Source organism: Pristiophorus japonicus, chromosome 23 (assembly GCF_044704955.1).
Source record: "Pristiophorus japonicus isolate sPriJap1 chromosome 23, sPriJap1.hap1, whole genome shotgun sequence".
Lineage (NCBI taxonomy): Eukaryota > Metazoa > Chordata > Chondrichthyes > Pristiophoridae > Pristiophorus > Pristiophorus japonicus.
Genome location: NC_091999.1, coordinates 65,608,445 through 65,625,465, shown reverse-complemented (window position 1 = coordinate 65,625,465; position 17,021 = coordinate 65,608,445). Strand labels below are relative to the sequence as shown.

Here is a 17,021-nt window from a genome sequence, read left to right as displayed (position 1 = left end):
TGCATGTTTGCGGGACTGGAAGGCTGTTTCCAGTGAGACTCGACAGGTCCCATGCTTTTTGTGATATATATCAACGATTTGGACTTGAATGTAGGGAATATGATGATATTAAAATAGGCATGCTCGATAATTAAGAAAAATGCTGCCACCTGCAGGAGCATATGAATTAACTGGTCAGGTGGGCTGAACAGTGGCAAATGGATTTCAATCCGTAGAAGTGTGAGGTAATGCATTTGGGGAGGGCAAAAAATACAAGGGAATAAACATTAAATGGCAAGATAACGGGAAGTGTGGAGGAACAAAGGGACCTTAGATTTCAGGTGCACAGATTATTCAAGGTAGCAGCACAGGTCGGCATACAGAATGCGTGTCTTTATATACTCAAGGATAGAATACAAGAGCAGGGAGGTTACGCTTCCACAAGTGTAGAGAAGGGGCGTACGAGTATGTTGCTCAGTCTGGAAAGTTTTAGCTATGAGAAAAGTTTGTATAGGCTGGGTTTGTTTTTCTTGGAACAGCGGAGACGGAGGGGTGATCTTATTGTGGTGCATATAATTATGAGGGGCCGAGAGAAAGCGGATAGGAAGGACGTATTTCTCTTGGCAGAGGGATCAACAACCAAGTGACATCGATTTAACGGAATTGTTGAGCGATTTAGCGGAGGTATGAGGGGAAATGTCTTCACCGAGAAGGTGGTGGGGGTCTGTACCTCCTTGCTTGAATGAGTGCTGGAGGCAGAAGCCCAAATCACATTTAACGGGTGCTTGGGTGTGCACTTGAAGTGATGTACCCTGCAGGGCACGGACCAAGTGCTGGAAAGCGGGTTTCAGCTGGATAACTGAAAAGCCGAAATGGACTTCTGTGCTCTAAATGTCTACGATGATTCTATGATTCTACTTCACTCAACTGAATTAGTTCTCCCAGATTAAATTAGAGGAAACAATTTATAATGTTGAACTTATTTATCAGATCTATGTTAATTGTTTGTTATAATGCAAGAGGAAATTATAAATAAATGGCCTGAGGAAGTTGACGCCAAGGATTTAGGTGGAAACCATCACACTGCCTGAAAGAATATTGTAAATGACAACTCATCACAAGCTCACTATACCTCTTTAAATGTATCAGATAAGTGCAGGTCAGTAACTGTGTGGCGTGTGTTGTGACCCACTCCAATCGATGCATCTCAATCGAGTTTGCCCCGTTGTAACTTAAAAAAATACATTTTACCTAAATAATGCTTTCACACACAAGGTTCCCATGATGGTTATTTGAAGCGGAAGTCCCGACATTCACCATTTATTTTGTCCAAATAGCTTCCAGCCTCCCATCAGACCACAACAGGTGCTCCTTTCTGGAACGTTACAATCACTTCCTGAAACTGTTTGATCTGAAATTGAGCTCACGATCAGGCCACTCTCATTCAAACATTTTCTGATAATCAGAATGTGTAAAATGGACCAATTCATTAAAAATTGGGCAGGTTTTTTTTGCAATAAGTTTAAATTCAAACAGTGCGGGTTTGTTGCTTTGGAGCAATGGAACGTTTGATTTTTATATATCTGTCTCGAGAAATCACACTTTATAACGTTGATGTAGATTGACATTCCTTGAACAACACTGGAAAAATCACTCTCAGGTCTGTTAAAGTACATATAATAGAGATTAAAACTCCCTTTGCAGCGCTCTATGGTCAAGTCTAGCAAGAGATTCATTCTGAGCAAAGCCAATTCTGCACTGCACTTTCAAACACTCCAGCTAAGGTTAAATGCAGAGTAAAGCTCTCTGTACACGGTCCCATCAAATACTCCCTAGGCAGATACTGCACGGGATAAACACAGAGTAATGCTCCCTGTATGCTGTGCCATCAAACACTCCCAGGGCAAGTATAAGACACGTGATAATAAATTCTCCCTCCAAACTGTCCCATAAAAGACTCACGCGACAGTTACAGCACAGGTTAGATAAAGAAGCCCCCTCTACATTGCACAGTGAACAACAATAAGGGCAGTTACAGCACGGGTTAGGAACCTATTAAAGCTCCTTCTGTAGTTTGCCCGAAGTTTTTCAGAACTGATTATTTTGAATATCACAAACTGGGTTTATTGAACCCATTCCCGAATCGCCCCCTTAAACTTAAATTGAAACTATCGAATTCTTACAGATAAAAGCTTCTGAAATAACTGAGCCGAATTGTACTCCATGAAACACAGGAGGCAGGTTTACAACCAGTTAGGAGGACTCCTGATTCTCACACAGAAACATAGGCGCACAAAAACAAAGCAGGCACAACCGGTGCAACAATCGTGTTCTAAGCAGATAGATCGGTTCACTCTGTCAAGTTTATTAAACTGATTTCTAATTGATCTCTTCTCAATTTGCGCCGATCTCAGGTCTGCACGTGCTTTGAAATTAAACTGATATTAATTTGGAAAAACTCGCTTCGACTTTCAGTCGTTTCTCTCTCCCTGTCTATAACCTTACAAATCACGGAAGATTTAGTTTCCCTGAAAAAATTGTATCAGTGTTTCACAAATCGGGAGACATTTACATTTAAAACCGATTACCCACAGGTTTATTATAAGTTGACAACTAAATATAACCTGTAAAATCATCGATGCGTCGTTCATTAAAACTTGTGGCGACACATAATCGACCTGAGCACGACTAAGTAAGACTGAATAGCATAACATAATAAGAACATAGGAATTAGGAACATGAGTAGGCCATGTAGCCCTTCGAGCCTGCTCCTCCATTAAACAAGATCATGGCTGATCTGGCCGTGGACTCAGCTCCACTTACCCGCCCGCTCCCCATAACCATTAATTAACTTATTGGTTAAAAATCGATCTCTCTGTGATTTGAATACATTCAATGAGCTAGCATCAACTGCTTCCTTGGGCAGATAATTCCACAGATTCACAACCCTTTGGAAGAAGAAATTCCTTCTCAACTAGGTTCTAAATTGGCTCCCCCGTATTTTGAGTCTGTGCTCCCTCGTCTCGTCTCCTTGACCAGTGGAAACAATCTCTCTGCCTCTATCTTGTCTATCCCTTTCATTATTTTAAATGTTTCTCTAAGATCACCCCTCATCCTTCTGAACTCCAACGAGGAAACACCCAGTTTACTCAATCTATCATCATAAGGTAACCCCCTCATCTCCGGAATAAGCCGAGTGAATCGGCTCTGTACCCCCTTCAAAGCTAGTATATCCTTCCTTAAGTAAGGTGATCAAAACTGCACGCAGTACTCCAGGTGTGGCCTCAACAATACACTGTACTGTTGCAGCATGACCTCCCTGCATTTTTACTCCATCCTTCTCGGAATGAAGGACAACATTTCATTCGCCTTCCAGATTACCTGCTGCAGCTGCAAACTAACTTGTTGGGATTCATGCACAAGGACCCCCAGGTCCCTCTGCACCGCAGCATGTTCTAATTTCTTCCCATTCAAATAATATTCCCTTTTACTGTTTTTTTTCCAAGGTTGATGACCTCGCATTTTTCGACATTGTATTCCATCTGCCAAATCTTAGCCCATTCGCTTAACCTATCTAAATCACTTTGCAGCCTCTCTTTGGCCTCTACAGAACCCGCTTTCCCACTAATCTTTGTGTCATCTGCAAATATTGTTACATTACACTCTGTCCCCTCTTCCAGATCATCTATGTATATTGTGAACAGTTGTGGTCCCAGCAACAATCCCTGTGGCACACCACTAACCACCGATTGCCACCCTGAAACGGTCCCATTTATCCCAACTCTCTGCTTTCTGTTACTGAGCCAATTCTCTATCCATGCTAATACATTTCCTCTGGCTCTGCCTACCTTTACCTTCTGCAGTAACCTTTTATTTGGCACCTTATCGAATTCCTTTTGGAAATCATAATACACCACATCCATCAGTACACCTCTATCCACCATGCTCATTATATCCTCAGAAAATTCCGGTGAATTAGTTAAACATGATTTCCTCTTCATGAATCCATGTTGCGTCTGCTTGATTGCACTATTCCTATATAGATGTCCCGCTATTTCTTCCTTAAAGATAGCTTCAAGCATTTTCCACACTCCAGATGTTAGACTAACCGGCCTATAGTTACATTCCTTTTGTCGTCCACTTTTTATAACACAGGCGTTATATTTTCTGCTTTCCAATCGATGATACCTCCCCAGAATCCAGAGAATTTTGGTAGATTATAACGAATGCATCTGCTATAGCAACCGCCATCTCTTTCAATACCCTGGGATGCATTTCATCAGTAATATATGTATTGTTTTCTGAATTCATTTTAGACATAATTTAACATTCTCTCCAACCCTTGAAATTTTGCAGTAACTGTAATCCTATCCAGTATACAACTCAGTTGTGAAAGGTCGTTTTTGTTTAATAAATTTGCAATGATATATTTTAAAAGAACATTGATGTTAGCTGATGTTTTACTGAATTATAATACAATTAGTTGTTATTCATTTTAATCCTGTTTCTAACAGTTAACTTGCGAAAAATTATGGTTTCAGTTAAATTAACATGGCATTTATCAATATTAAAATATTATGACTCATATTAATAGATACAGACATTTAGACAAATATATTATTTTTACTTAAATTAAGTTGAAAAAGTTAAAACGGTCACTAATTCCAACACATTCCCGCTCTCTATATAAACACTTGTAAACTGCATATGACTGAACTCTCTGAGACAACATAAACTCCATATATTCTCAGACTGCATTCCACATGATGAATTTAGGAGTGGACTATTTTAAATTGTTCAAATTGTGGCCCTGGTTAGATCTCACTCACTACCGATGGGTTGTAACGCCGTGAGTTTACTAAATCAGGGCCCTCCAGTTTAAACATTATCCTAAATCTTATCTACAAAATAATGTTTTATGAAGTAAAAGCAACAGGTAGTCAGTAACAGATTCCCGGCTATTTAATAACACAGTCAATCTTTTTAAATTATACTCCCATATTTAACAGAATGCCCTTAAATGAATTATCAAATATGTTCTGCTATTTATTGAAACTACGTTCGAGAATGATCAAAAGAACTGGCGGGGAACAAACCATTCAGGCCAATTACGGCACTGAAATGCAATGAGCAAATGGAGGAGAGATGTTGTTGATCAATTTACCATGAATGGGAATTAAATATAATTCTCAATTGTAATCTGTTCACTGTCGATAATTCTATCCCGTGTGCAGCACAGCTATGTGGGAGACAGGATGTTGTTATTCAATTTAAAAATAACAATGACCTTTTGTAATTAAATAAATCTGCTTGAATTTCAATGGGTTATGTGCCTGTCTCCAGCCTTACTCAGTTTAAATAGAGTCATATAAACCATGCTTTGACTGCCAGCGACACTGAAATGCAATGAACAAGTGTAGAAGAGATTGTGTTAATCAATTTATCATGAATGAGAATTAAATATATCTCCCAGTTACAATCTGTTCACTATCTATATTTCTGTCCCGTTTGCAGCACGGCTATTGGGACAGGGTGTTGTTATTCAAGTCATGATCTTAAGAACGATTTCAGGTTAGTTTATTAATAATTGGCTCGTTATCAAACAACAAATAATACGGACGAAATTAAACGATATCGGCTGAACAATAAGAATTTAATAACCCGACAGATTTATGACATTTACAAACTGCAATTTACAACTCGCATGTAATTGACAATCTGCGTAAAACAGGGAGATAACAATAAATTTTAAACATTTATTTTTTTTTATCTCATTGAACTGTAGTGGAATAGTCCGCCATTAATAAAATAATTTCAAATATAATCAGAAATTGACTCTGTCATTTATCTCACATTACTATACATAACTGTATTTTACCATGCTATACCTGACTGTAACGAGTTATGACCTGTAACCCGCAAGCATACCTTACCATCAAATGTGCACTTTCAGGAAACACTTCATAACTACTCCACACAGGTATATAAATAGAGGTCTCAGGCATTGTGCGGCATTCGAGAGCTGTGAAATAAAGGTGCAGGTCCTGAGTGACCTTGACGTCAGCATGTGCCTCGTGTGAGTCTGTACTCCAGGGACAGGACTTTACAGCTGCGACGAGTTTCGGGATTACAGAATCCACAGAATGGCGACCAACGGCTCAGATGAAAAATACAATGCTGGAGCTAATTGGGAGGACTTTATAGAAAGGCTCCAGCAAAGCTTTGAAACCAAAGACTGGTTAGGCGACGATAACGCAGACAAGGGAAGAGCCCATCTCTTGACCAGCTGTGGCTCGAAAACATACGCCTTAATGAAGGACCTGCTGGCACCCGAGAAACCAGTTTGAAGAGTTGAGCACATGGTAAGAGACGACCTGAAGCCAGCGAGCAGCCGACACATGGCCAGGCAAAGCTTCTACAACTACAGACGCTGCGTGGGCCAGAGCATACCCGACTTTGTGGCGAAACATCGGAGGCTGGATAGTTTAGGTGAGTTCTCCGATGAACTAAGGAGAGAAGTACTGGGAGACTTTGTTTATTGAAGGAATAGGCCATGCAGGCACATTTCGAAAGCATATGGAGAACAAGAACTTGACCCTAGAGGTAGCAGCACTGGTTGCACAGACATCTTTGGCACGAGAAGACGAAACGAGTTTGATCTAAACTGCAGGTACGGCAACTAACGAAACATCGGAACAAGAGGTTCACAGTGTGAAACAAGCCGCCACCCCCACACACAGAAAAAGGCAGGAGAGCAGGCCCTCAACAGCAGGCAGTAGTGCCATAAACCACCAAGGGTCGCAAGAACGGCCGTTCACACGTCATCAACCCACACTGCGAGCAATCAACTACAAACTGAGAGAAGCTCAAGAGTGATCAGCCAGACGCAGCTCATCCTTCAGAAACAATGGAAGCGGATTGTGCTGGGCATGTGGGGGAAGGCACTCATCAAGGGGGTGTCGATTTCTGCATGCCGTTTGCAGAAACTGCAACTATACAGCCCATCTGGCCCGCATGCGCAGAAAAACAGCAGCTCAGCTGGTATACGAATCGGAAGGGTCGGAAAGCGGACCAAAAGACAGTGGTGACAGAGCCCTTAACATCAAGGTACAGCGGGTCAACACGATCAATGGACACTGTTCTTACAACAAGACGCCTCCAATAAAGATGGGGGTCCTAGTTAAAGGGATACCCGTAAATATGGAACTGGATACGGGAGCGAGTCAATCGCTCACGAGCGCTCAACAATATGAACAGCTGTGACCACACTAAAGCAACAGATCAAAGCTCACAAGGGCCGACACCAAACTAAGGACCTTTCCCAAAGAAATCGTCTCAGTCATTTGCAGCGCCATGCTCTCAGTCACACATAAAGGGACGGTAAACCGAATTCCCCTGTGGATTGTCCCCGGAGATCTCCCAGCACTGCTGGCAAAACTAAATTGGAAATGGGATGATGTTCGCGCCATGTCGTCAGAGGAACGGATCTCCTGCTCAACAGGTCTAAGTCGATTTGAACATCTCTTTCAGCCAGGTGTGGGCACCTTCAAACGGGCTAAAGTTAAAATCTGCATCACACAAGATGCTAGACCAGTCCATCGAAAGGCTAGAGCTGTGCCCTATGTGATGAGGGAAAAGATTGAACTTGAACTGGACAGGTTTCTCCGAGGAGGCATTATCTCACCCGTGGAATTTAGCGACTGGGCAAATCTCAAATTTCCAGTCATGAAGCCTGATGGATCCGTACAAATCTGTGGCGATTACAAATCTACCATAAATAGAGTCTTCATATAGGATCAATACCCGTGGCCAGAGCGGATGACCTAATTGCCACATTGGCTGCAGGAAAGCTTTTCTCGAAACTAGACCACATCTCTATGTACATGACGCAAGAAATGACTGAAGAGTCGAAGCTACTCACCACCATCAACACACATCGAGGCATTTTCATGTACAATCGATGCCCATTCGGCATCAGGTCGGCAGCTGCTATATTCCAGCGCAACATGGATAGTTTTCTCAAGTCCATCCCGGACACAGTTGTGTTTCAAGACGACATACTTATCATGGGCATGGACACCGACTTCCATTTCCGCAATTTGCAGGAAGTACTAAAGCGGTTGGATTGGGTAGGCCTAAGTGTTAATAAATCAAAGGGTCTGTTTCTCGCGCCCGAGTTTGAATTTATGGGCAGAAGGATTGCTGCTGATGGAATCCGCCCAACAGAATCGAGAACCGAAGCGATTCGTCTGGCACCCAGGCCCGGGAATGTCTCAGAACTGCGCGCCATTCTTGGGCTACTCAATTACCTTGGGAACTTTATGCACAAATTAAGCACGCTGCTGGAGCCTCTCCACGTGCTACTCAGAAAGGGATGCGATTGGTTTTGGGGTGACGCCCAGGAATGCGCCTTCAATAAGGCATGCAACCTTCAACGTTCCAACAGTGTTTTTTTTTTATCCTGGTAAAAAGCTAGTTGTTACATGTGATGCGTCAGTGTATGGGATCGGCTGCGTTTTACAGCATGTCAATGGGACGGGTAAATTACAACCCTTAGCTTATGCCTCCAGGTCACTTTCGTGGGCGTAGCACGGGTACGGTATGGTGGTGCAGGAGGCGCTCGCATGCGTGTACGGTGTCAAAAAGATGCACCAATACATTTTCGGAGCCAAGGTCGCGTTAGAAACTGACCACAAGCCCCTCACATCCTAACTATCTGAGAGCAAGGCAATAAACGCCAAACGCCAATGGTGGACACTCATGCTGGCGTCTTATGACTACACGATAAGGCACAGACCAGGCACAGGCAACTGTGCCAAAGCGCTTAGCAGGCTACGCATGGCGACCATGGAAGTGTCTGATGAACAGGACTGTGAGATAGTCATGGCAATCAATGCCTTTGAGTCCATAGGTTTGCCCATGACTGCTCGCCAAATCAGAGCCTGGGCGACCAGCGACACCACGTTATCCTTAGTCAAACGATGTGTCTTAACTGGTGACTGGGCAGAGGCTCGCGATTACTGCCCCTAGGAGATCAAAGCTTTCCACAGGCGCATGCATGAACTATCTCTACAGGCAGAATGGCTGATGTGGGACAGTTGAGTACTTATGCCTCTGCGAGGCAGAGAGGCATTTGTCGTGGAGCTCCACCGCGAGCACCCGGGGATCATTCTCATGAAGGCCATAGCCAGATCCCACGTCTGCTAGCCTGGCATTGATGCGGACTTGGAACACTGCGTCCGAGGGTACACCATTTGTGCCCAACTCAGTAATGCCCACAGGGAGGCCCCACGGAGTACCTGGCCCTAGTCGCGGGTGCACGTAGACTATGCGAGCCCATTCATTGGCAAAGTGATCCTCGTAGTCGTCGATGCATTTTCAAAGTGGATCGAATACACCATTTTAAATTCGAGCGCCACCTCCACCATGGTGGAGAGCCTTGGGACCATGTTTACAATATACGGAATTCCTGACATATTGGTCAGTGATAATGGTCCGTGCTTCACCAGCGAAGAATTCCAAGATTTTATAGTTGACCACGACATAAATAACGTTAAGACGGCACCGTTCAAGCCGCCCTCCAATGGCCAGGCGGAGCGAGCAGTGCTAATCATTAAACAAGGCATGCTTAAAATCCAAGGTTCCACGCTACAGAGCCGTCTGTCGCCAGATACCAACAATCATACTGAATGAAACAAACAGCCCAGGCGAGATACAAACAAACACACCAAAAGAAATCGTCCCACTCCTTGGCAGCGCCATGCTCTCAGTCACACACAAAGGGACAGTGAACGACTTCCCCTGTGGATTGTCCGCGGCGATCTCCCAACACTGCTGGGGAGAAGTTGGCTGGCAAAACTAAATTGGAAATGGGATGATGTTCACGCCATGTCGTCAGAGGAACGGATCTCCTGCTCAACAGTTCTAAATCCATTTGAACATCTCTTTCAGCCAGGTGTGGGCACCTTCAAACGGGCTAATGTTCAAATCTACTTCACACAGGATGCTAGACCGTTCCACCAAAAGGCTAAAGCTGTGCCCAATGTGATAGGGGTAAAGATTTAACTTGAACTGGACAGGCTTCTGCGGGAAGGCATTACATTACCCGTGGAATTTAGCGACTGGGCAAATCCCATCGTTCTAGTCATGAAGCCTGAAGGATCCGTACGAATCTCTGGGGAATACAAATCTACCATAAACAGAGTCTCCCTACACGACCAATACCTGCTGCCTGGAGCGGAGGACCTATTTGCTATATTGGCTGGAGGAAAACGTTTCTCGAAACTAGACCTCACATCTGCATACATGACGCAAGAACTGACCGAAGAGTCTAAGCTACACACCACCATCAACACACATCGAGGCATTTTCATGCACAATCGATGCCCATTCAGCATCAGGTCGGCAGCTGCCATATTCCAGCGCAACATGGAGATTTTGCTCAAGTCCATCCCGGGGACGGTTGTGTTTCAAGACGATATACTTATCACGGGCATGGACACCGACTCCCATCTCCGAAATTTGGAGGAAGTACTAATGCGGTTGGATCAGGTAGGCCTAAGAGTTAAGAAATCGACGTCTCTGTTTCTCGCACCTGAGGTTGAATTTTTGGGCAGAAGGATTGCCGCAAATGGAAGCCGCCAAAACGAATCCAAAACCGAAGCAATTCGTCTGGCACCCAGGCGCCCGAATGTCTCAGAACGGCACGTCTTTCTCGGGCTGCTCAATTTCTTTGGGAATTTAATGCACAAATTAAGCATGCTGCTGGAGCCTCTCCACGTGCTACTCAGAAAGGGATGCGATTGGTTTTGGGGTGACGCCCAGGATCACGCCTTCCATTAGGCACGCGACCTTCGATGTTCCAACAGTGTTTTTTTTTGATCCAGGTAAAAAGCTACTTCTTACATGTGACGCGTCAGTGTATGGGATCAGTTGCGTTTTACAGCATGTCAATGGGACGGGTAAATTACAACCCATAACTTATGCCTCTAGGTCATTTTCATGGGCAGAGCGTGGCTACGGTATGGTGGAGAATGAGGCGCTTGTTTGCGTGTACAATGTCAAAAAGATGCACCAATAACTTTTGGGGGCCAAGTTCGCGTTAGAAACCGACCACAAGCCTCTCACGTCCCTACTATCTGAGAGCAAGGCAATAAACACCAACGCCTCGGCGCGCATTCAGCGATGGGCACTCATGTTGGCGTCTTACGTTGCACAATAAGGCACAGACGAGGCACAGACAACTGTGCCGACGCGCTAAGCAGGGTATCCCTGGCGACCACGGAAGGGTCTGAAGAACAGGACTGAAACGAGAGACTGCTGCTGGCAAACAGATCTCGTCCGCATTTATTGACTGGGGTTCCCTCAGCGCAACTATTAATGAAAGGGACCTTAATGACAATTCTCTCGTTTATCCTCCCGGAGATGCATGAAATTGTTGAGGCAAAGCCCCATAGGTTAACTGAGTACCATAAACGAAATTAGAGGGGGAGGTGGAATGAGATCGGGGACAAAGTGTTTGTGCTGAACTATGGCAGGGGTCCCAAATGGCTTGCAGGGACAGTAACAGGCAAGGAAGGAAACACGCTACTGGTGGTACAAGTGGAAAATGGCCAAATCAGCCGGAGGCATGTCGACCAATAAAAAGTTGATTCACCAACAACACTGCAGAAACAGAGGCAGACTACAAAGTGGAACTCACACCACACCTGGTGGACAGACAGAGGGAACAACCCGAGGAAAGGGCTATCTCAACAGACAGCCCAGGTGAGATACCAACAATCACACCGAAAAAAAAACAGGCAACAAGTGAAAGAACTGAACCACAACCAAGACGCTCCACGCGAGAGCGTAGACCACCTGAGAAACTGAATGTTTAAAGACAATATGACCTTTGGGGAGGATGATATCATGTATCTCACATTACTGTACATAACTGTATCTTACCATGCTATACATGACTGTAACTAGATATGACCTGTAACCACAAGCATAACTTACCATCAGGGGTGCACTTGCATGTACGCTGCATACCTGTTCCACACAGGTGTATGAAGAGAGGTCTCAGGCAAGTGCGGCATTCGAGAGCTGTGAAATAAAAGTGAAGGACCTGAGTGACCTTGACTTCAGCATGTGCCTCGTGTGAGTCTGTACTCCAGGGACAGGAATTTACAGTCTCCATGCTCTTAAATTTTCTGCTTACGTTAATTGTGACCAGTGCACAGCAGAATTTTGGAATGTGACTCATGTTCAATGCATTCATATTAATGCTGTACCATGTTTAGTGATACTGGGCAATACTACCGCATTATATTATTTTGAGTGATATTAATCCAACTCTCCTTAAACCTGCACATTTTTAGTTGAATAATTCGTAATTACAGGAAAATTTCAAGTATGTGTGCACCTTAAACCGTAGATTAACAGCTGAATCTGAATTTACCACTTAAATACACAGATGGAGTAAATTATCTGATTTATAAAACCTAATTGTTGTCTGCCTACAATAATATTTCAAATAGTTTACAACGGATCATAAAAACCTGCAGCAGATCGATGTCACTGAGATTAAACATCGCACAGAAGCCAAACAGTTTCACAATGTTTAGTTATTCCAATTCACACAGCCACACACTCTGGGAAGCAGATAAATAGCAAATCACAGCACTTAGGGGCTGAATCCCGCAATTGGATGTTTTGTGAACCGGCAGCTTAATTCTGTGAACCCTTTCAGGATAATCAAATGTTATTTTGCCAAAACGAACCTCACGACAGTATCCACTGAACCCGTCTATCACTGAATGAAATAATTATTGAACTCAGAGGAGGTATAAAATAAGGACAGCAGATTTGTGAGTAGACGGATCATGCTTAACAAATTGAAATTGATATAGGATAGTGTTGTACGTTGCATGCTATTACTATATTATAATAATTTAATTTGTATTAATTTCAAGATGTTTCAAGCTTTAAAATTGTTAATTAAATGGATATTACATACAATAACATTTCACGTTTTAAATATGACCAATAGTGAACATTAGATTATTTGGTGACAATGGTAAATATCTGATTTAAAAGATTTTTAAAATATATGAAGATTATTTTTGACTGCTAAAGCTGTCTGTGTTTTGCCTAAAATCTTATTTCAAACATATTGAAGCGTAATATTTACATTTGGTCAGAAAAACTGAACTCATTAGATGTCACCGAGAGTAAACATTGTAGAAACACCAATCCATTTAAGAACCATTGGGCATTAAAAGTAATCTAGGTGCACATTCCGATCAACAGATAAACACCAAATCACATCAATAAGGGGCCCAATCGCTCAACATCATGTTCTGTGGAGAAGCAGTTTAGTTCCATAAACGCTTTGCAGCAGTATCACATGAAGGTACTGTATGTAATAACCATTAAATTAACAATTTTAAAGCTTGAAACAGTTTGAAATTAATACAAATTATATTATTATAATATAGTAATAGCATGCAATAGTACAACACTATCCTATATCAATTTGAAGGTATGAGGCGTGAATTGGCTAGGATAGATTGGCGAATGATCCTGAAGGGGTTGACTGTGGATGGGCAATGGCAGACATTTAGAGACCGCATGGATGAACTACAACAATTGTACATTCCTGTCTGGCGTAAAAATAAAAAAGGGAAGGTGGCTCAACCGTGGCTATCAAGGGAAGTCAGGGATAGTATTAAAGCCAAGGAAGTGGCATACAAATTGGCCAGAATTAGCAGCGAACCCGGGGACTGGGAGAAATTTAGAACTCAGCAGAGGAGGACAAAGGGTTTGATTAGGGCAGGGAAAATGGAATAAGAGAAGAAGCTTGCAGGGAACATTAAGACGGATTGCAAAAGTTTATATAGATATGTAAAGAGAAAAAGGTTCGTAAAGACAAACGTAGGTCTCCTGCAGTCATAATCAGGGGAAGTCATAACGGGGAACAAAGAAATGGCGGACCAATTGAACAAGTACTTTGGTTCGGTATTCACTGAGGAAGACACAAACAACCTTTCGGATATAAAAGGGGTCGGAGGGTCGAGTAAGGAGGAGGAACTGAGGGAAATCCTTATTAGTCGGGAAATTGTGTTGGGGAAATTGATTGGATTGAAGGCCGATAAATCCCTAGGGCCTGATGGACTGCATCCCAGAATACTTCAGGAGATGGCCTTGGAAATAGTGGAGGCATTGACAGTCATTTTCCAACATTCCATTGACGTTGGATCAGTTCCTATGGAGTGGAGGGTAGCCAATGTAACCCCACTTTTTAAAAACGGAGTGAGAGAGATAACAGGGAATTATAGACCAGTCAGCCTGACATCGGTCGTGCGTAAAATGATGGAATCAATTATTAAGGATTTCATAGCAGTGCATTTCGAAAGAGGTGATATGATAGGTCCCAGTCAGCATGGATTTGTGAAAGGGAAATCATGCTTGACAAATCTTCTGGACTTTCTTGAGGATGTACCAGTAGAGTGGACAAGGGAGAACTGTTGATGTGGTATATTTGGACTTTCAGAAGGCTTTCGACAAGGTCCCACACAAGAGATTAATGTGCAAAGTTAAAGCTCATGGCATTGGGGGCAGTGTGCTGATATGGATTGAGAGCTGGTTGTCAGACAGGGCGCAAAGAGTAGGAGTAAATGGGGACTTTTCAGAATGGCAGGCAGTGACTAGAGGGGTACCGCAAGGTACTGTGCTGGGGCCCCAGCTGTTTACACTGAACATTAATGATTTAGACGAGGGGATTAAATGTAGTATCTCCAAATTTGCGGATGACACTAATTGGGTGGCAGTGTGAGCTGCGAGGAGGATGCTATGAGGCTGCAGAACGACTTGGATAGGGTAGGTGAGTGGGCAAATGCATGGCAGATGAAGTATAATGTGGATAAATGTGAGGTGGTAAAAACAGAGAGACAGAGTATTATCTGAATGGTGACAGATTAGGAAAAGGGGAGGTGCAATGTGACCTGGGTGTCATGGTAGATCAGTCATTGAAGGTTGGCATGCAGGTACAGCAGGCGGTTAAGAAAGCAAATGGCATGTTGGCCTTCATAGCGAGGTGATTTGAGTACAGGGGCAGGGAGGTGTTGCTACAGTTGTACAGGGCCTTGTTGAGGCCACACCTTTGTATTGTGTACAGTTTTGGTCTCCTAACCTGAGGAAGGACATTCTTGCTATTGTGGGAGTGCAGCGAAGGTTTACCAGACTGATTCCCGGGATGGCGGGACTGACCTATCAAGAATGACCTGGATCAACTGGGCTTGTATTCACTGGAGTTCAGAAGAATGAGAGGGGACCTCATAGAAACGTTTAAAATTCTGACGGGGTTAGACAGGTTAGATGTAGGAAGAATGTGCCCAATGTTGGGGAAGTCCAGAACCAGGAAACACAGTGTAAGGATAAGGGGTAAGCCATTTAGGATCGAGATGAGGAGGAATTTCTTCACCCAGCGAGTGGTGAACCTGTGGAATTCTCTACCACAGAAATTTGTTGAGGCCAATTCACTAAATATATTCAAAAAGGAGTTCGATGGAGTCCTTTCTACTAGGGGAATCAAGGGGTATGGTGAGAAAGCAGGAATGGGGTACTGAAGTTGCATGTTCAGCCATGAACTCATTGAATGGCGGTGCAGGCTAGAAGCGCCGAATGGCCGACTCCTGCAACTATTTTCTATGTTTCTATGTTTCTATGAAACATTGCAAACAATCTCAATACAGAACCCAGCGAACCCAAGTTTCAGTGAATGAATGAATTATTGAAATAAACAGAAATGTAAAATAAAGACTCAAATCCAACAGTTACCGAATCAGTGTATGTTTTCCTTGTACCTGTCGGCACTGTCAACAATGTCCCCTGTCCCCACTCGGCGAGAGAGTACCAGCCAACGTCCCTTCCACAGTAATATATGGCGGTGCCTTCGGACCTTAGATTCTTCATATCCAACGTGAAGATACTGTTTGAAGTGTCTTTCGATGCACTAAATCGGTCTCAGTCTCAAGGGCTTAATACCTGCGCGACGGACTGCTGAAGTAAACCAGCCACTCCAACCCCTGTCCTGGATTCTGGCGGATCCAGCTCAATCTGTCGCTGCTAAGACTGAGCCCGCTTGATTTACAGTTCAAAGTCATGGAGCCTCCGGGAATCCTGCTCTCTGCCTCGGGCTGAGTCAACACCATATCCGTCTGGATACCTGTGAAAAACATCAAAACACCTGGAGGATTAATCCTGGAAAAATGATTCCTGACTCAGTAATATTCTAGAGGGAGGGTAAGAGTGAGACATTTACATTGAGAGACTGGACAATAAAAACTACTCACGGGTTAAAAAAGCCAGCAAAAGAGTTAGAGAAATCGCCGACCTCATCCTCCTGGTAAAGTGTGGTAAATATTTCAGGCAAGAACTCACTGAGGAAACCCACTCCCGGACTGTTGTATTGCAGACCCAGTGACTGGCTGTTAAATACCCGGGAGATGGGGGCGATGCTGCAGGTGCCAGCCATTGATTCCCAGATAGAGGCGGCTTCTGGATCCACGTCACTCCTTCCACATCACCAACAGAATGGACACTGGGCTATTATTAATGGTCGACTGTGTATCTGTGTCCAGGGATAGTCATTTTGCGGTATGGTTTCAATGCAATATGCTATTTGGTAATATGCGGTAACATTACATTTGAGAATTTGTTAAGCATTACTTTGTGGACTGAAATCATTTTATTTCCTCACTCCCTTTTCGGGGAAGTCACTATCGAAGTTTTATTCACATTATCAGGGTCGAAATGCACTGCCAGCATGTGTTGCTCCATCTCCTGTTACCGATCCCCTCAGCTGTACCAATAAACTATCCCCTATAATATGAATTCCGTGGTCTGTATAACTGAATGAAGGAGATGGGTAAAGTGGATCGCCATAGCTCTATGATTTGGGCAAGAGATGAATACAAACCCCTCATAAGACGTAAGTGTCTCTCATTGCTTTTCTCTAATCGCTCCTGAGTCTGGGACCCTAAGACACTCCTTCATAA

The 17,021-nt window shown here is 43.5% G+C and overlaps 1 pseudogene; it reads right to left on the bottom strand.

Moving 5' to 3' along the window:
* Window positions 1–17,021, bottom strand: part of LOC139235582 (Ig heavy chain V region MOPC 21-like) — a 32,899-nt pseudogene that overhangs the window by 3,230 nt on the left and 12,648 nt on the right.